This window comes from Rhipicephalus microplus, unplaced genomic scaffold (assembly GCF_043290135.1).
Source record: "Rhipicephalus microplus isolate Deutch F79 unplaced genomic scaffold, USDA_Rmic scaffold_455, whole genome shotgun sequence".
NCBI classification, from domain to species: Eukaryota; Metazoa; Arthropoda; class Arachnida; order Ixodida; family Ixodidae; genus Rhipicephalus; species Rhipicephalus microplus.
In genome coordinates this window covers 52,501-56,501 of record NW_027465019.1, presented here as the reverse complement: position 1 = coordinate 56,501, position 4,001 = coordinate 52,501, and the positions used below count along the sequence as shown (strand labels likewise).

Genomic DNA, 4,001 nt, shown 5'->3' with positions numbered 1-4,001 from the left:
CTCGGTGGGAATTTCGTGAGTAGGGTCGCAAATTCTACGACCTCGGCGGGTTTGAGAGCGACGTAGACTTGTGGCACGCTCAACGTGCCACACGTTTCGGGGCACACCCGCGGTGAAATTTTCTCGAGTACGCTCGTATTAGTGCCCAAGGAGGTCTGGGTACTTATCGCTGCTATTATGTGGGGGTTCTCGTGAGCGGCGTACGCGAAAGCGACCGGGTGTCTGATATGCGGCGGGCTTCGGCCTCGTCAAGCGTGTCCTCGGGTCTGCTCCAGGGGAATCCACGGCAGTCGTCTGCAGCCTCATCCGCTTGATGCGTTAGGGGCTGGTTGTCGGACGGTGCCGTTTTACCACGATATCGAGGTGTGTTCCGTGTCGTCCTCGGGCGATTCAGATGCGAAAGCGCCGAAGACGCGGGCGTGACCCGTCGTCTGGCGGCTTTGCAGTCTCGGCTCCGTTGCTAGTTCCGGCCGGTCCACCGACAGTGCAGCGGGCTTGGGCAACCCGCACGGCGCGACCGAGTCGATGCAACGAAAAAGAGCGAGCATGAACGTGCTTCTTGCCGCACGGCTCCCACTCGTCTTTCGGGAAGGTTGTGCCGTAGCGAGCTCGAACGCCGTCATCTCGGAGTGCAAAATAAGCGTGTTGGGGCGCCTGAAGGTGGCCTCCGCCGCACACAGACTGCGTCCGGCCCGCCGAAGGCGAGGACGGACGCGCAGTCGAACGATTACCTGGTTGATCCTGCCAGTAATCATATGCTTGTCTCAAAGATTAAGCCATGCATGTCTAAGTACATGCCGAAATAAGGCGAAACCGCGAATGGCTCATTAAATCAGTTATGGTTCCTTAGATCGTTTCTTCCTACTTGGATAACTGTGGCAATTCTAGAGCTAATACATGCAGTGAGCCTGGAGCCCTTTGGGTAACGGGTGCTTTTATTAGACCAAGATCGATCGGGTTTCGGCCCGTATTGTGTGGTGACTCTGGATAACTTTGTGCTGATCGCATGGCCACGAGCCGGCGACGTTTCTTTCAAGTGTCTGCCTTATCAACTTTCGATGGTAGGTTACTTGCTTACCATGGTTGTTACGGGTAACGGAGAATCAGGGTTCGATTCCGGAGAGGGAGCCTGAGAAACGGCTACCACATCCAAGGAAGGCAGCAGGCGCGCAAATTACCCACTCCCGGCACGGGGAGGTAGTGACGAAAAATAACAATACGGGACTCTTTTGAGGCCCCGTAATTGAAATGAGTACACTCTAAATCCTTTAACGAGGATCAATTGGAGGGCAAGTCTGGTGCCAGCAGCCGCGGTAATTCCAGCTCCAATAGCGTATACTAAAGCTGCTGCGGTTAAAAAGCTCGTAGTTGGATCTCAGTTCCAGACGAGTAGTGCATCTACCCGATGCGACGGCTCGGACTGAACATCATGCCGGTTCTTTCTTGGTGCACTTCATTGTGTGCCTCGAGATGGCCGGTGCTTTTACTTTGAAAAAATTAGAGTGCTCAACGCAGGCGAGTCGCCTGAATAAACTTGCATGGAATAATAGAACAAGACCTCGTTTCTGTTCTGTTGGTTTTTGGAATACGAGGTAATGATTAAGAGGGACGGACGGGGGCATTCGTATTGCGGCGCTAGAGGTGAAATTCTTGGACCGTCGCAAGACGAACTACTGCGAAAGCATTTGCCAAGAATGTTTTCATTGATCAAGAACGAAAGTCAGAGGTTCGAAGGCGATCAGATACCGCCCTAGTTCTGACCATAAACGATGCCAACCAGCGATCCGCCTGAGTTACTCAAATGACTCGGCGGGCAGCTTCCGGGAAACCAAAGTATTTGGGTTCCGGGGGAAGTATGGTTGCAAAGCTGAAACTTAAAGGAATTGACGGAAGGGCACCACCAGGAGTGGAGCCTGCGGCTTAATTTGACTCAACACGGGAAAACTTACCCGGCCCGGACACTGGGAGGATTGACAGATTGAGAGCTCTTTCTTGATTCGGTGGATGGTGGTGCATGGCCGTTCTTAGTTGGTGGAGCGATTTGTCTGGTTAATTCCGATAACGAACGAGACTCTAGCCTATTAAATAGGTGCGGGGTTCCCAGCACCTTACAACCTTCTTAGAGGGACAAGCGGCTCCTAGCCGCACGAAACAGAGCAATAACAGGTCTGTGATGCCCTTAGATGTCCGGGGCCGCACGCGCGCTACACTGAAGGAAGCAGCGTGTCTTTATCCCTGTCTGAAAAGACTGGGTAACCCGTGGAACTTCTTTCGTGATTGGGATAGGGGCTTGCAATTGTTCCCCTTGAACGAGGAATTCCCAGTAAGCGCGAGTCATAAGCTCGCGTTGATTACGTCCCTGCCCTTTGTACACACCGCCCGTCGCTACTACCGATTGAATGATTTAGTGAGGTCTTCGGACCGATGTCCGGCGCGGCCTTTCGGTTGCGCCGGTCTGTTGGAAAGATGACCAAACTTGATCATTTAGAGGAAGTAAAAGTCGTAACAAGGTTTCCGTAGGTGAACCTGCGGAAGGATCATTAACGGATTGTGAAGGGTGAGCGCCTCAGCTGCGTCTGCGCCCGACACTTTCTGCCGCTGACCCCGTTTGGACGCGGGGTCGGCTTTTCCCCACGGGGCTGCCTGAATGTGGAGCGGCACCCCGTGACAAATTGTTGCGCCCAGCGGACGCCAACACCGCGACCTTGGACGGTCGGCCAGGTGGCGGACGCGGGTACAAACGGCGCAACGCACTCATAGGTCGGCTTTCGACCCGCCACTGCACCGTGGCTCGAAGCGCTCGAAATGCGCGACCCGACCGCTGCGGGACCGCCTAGTACTGTAAACAGGAGCGGCGGAGCGCGAACGGCGAGTCGTGGTTACGTCGGTAGAAGGCGAGGCTGCGCGTTCCCGAAACGCCAGCCGAGTGCCCTCCCGACCGTTCGAGCGTGCAAGAACGAGACCCGACAATCGCGCGGCGACTGCCAAGTACGAGAGGAACGGCACAAGCGTCGGCGGTCGGTCAAGGAACTGGCGATGTGACGGGTCCGCTGTGCACCAGTGCATACCGTCCCGCCGTCCGCGGCAAGCGCCTCCGCGTCCTCGGGTGACGGAGGCTGCCGGTCGGTTCTTGCAGGCGAGGGATCTCGCTGGCACCGGTTCGCGTTGACGCGCGGCCGGTCATGGCACGGCGATGCGACGGCCGAGGTGCGCAGTACTCGATGGAGGAACCGCACGCTCCGATGACCGTCCCGCCCTCCGCGGCGTATGCGTACCGACCGTAATGGTTGCAGCAGCGCCGGCCGGCTTTTGAATTCGCCACACGAAACACGGTGCGAGATCGCGGTTAGGGGAGCGTCGACGTTGCCAGGCGTTTTGCTTGCTGCCGAGGGAAAGGCGGCACGGCCACGTCGCGCTCGTCGCGATTAGCGGGTCTGCGCGCTTTGGGAAGGTGCCGCAACGACTTGCCGAAAGAGGAAGCACGGAAGAACGAGGGACTTGGACGTCCCGACAATTGAACGCACTTGCGGCCAGGCCCTTGCTGGCTTCGTTCTTCCGCCTCGAGTAGGCTCGTACGCGGCTCCGGCGCCGAAAGTGGTCCTTGGCACCGACTTCGGTGGACGTGGGAAGTGCCGCGCAAGTACGGCGCGCCTGGCTCCACCTGTTGGCTAAAGTAGGCAGCCGGATCGGCATTTTGGTGTGCGGTGGCAAACCGTGGATGCGAAAAAAGCTTGTGCGATTTCGTGGAACAAAAAGCGGGGGTCCCCCTTTTTATGCGGAGGAGACCGACCCGCCTGCCGTGGTGAACCGCGACGCCACGGTAAAAACGGGAGAGGCTTGTCGATGGGACCGTGCATCCCGCGCTCCACGGAGGCCGGGAGGCGGCCGCCCGAGGAAATGTGTAGCCGTCGAGGCCCGCATCTGCGTGCACTCTTATCCAAATGGGTGTACCGCAGGCATTTTCTGGTTAGGCGGGCCAATGAGAGCGAGCACACAACGAT

General features: G+C 57.3%; 1 non-coding gene across 1 annotated transcript; it reads left to right on the top strand.

Annotated features, from left to right (window-relative positions):
- The first annotated feature begins 728 nt into the window (after nucleotides 1-728).
- LOC142794554 (small subunit ribosomal RNA) lies at nucleotides 729-2,543 on the top strand. The gene has a single exon (XR_012892440.1). It is a non-coding gene; the product is annotated as a small subunit ribosomal RNA (ribosomal RNA).
- The last annotated feature ends 1,458 nt before the right edge of the window (nucleotides 2,544-4,001 follow it).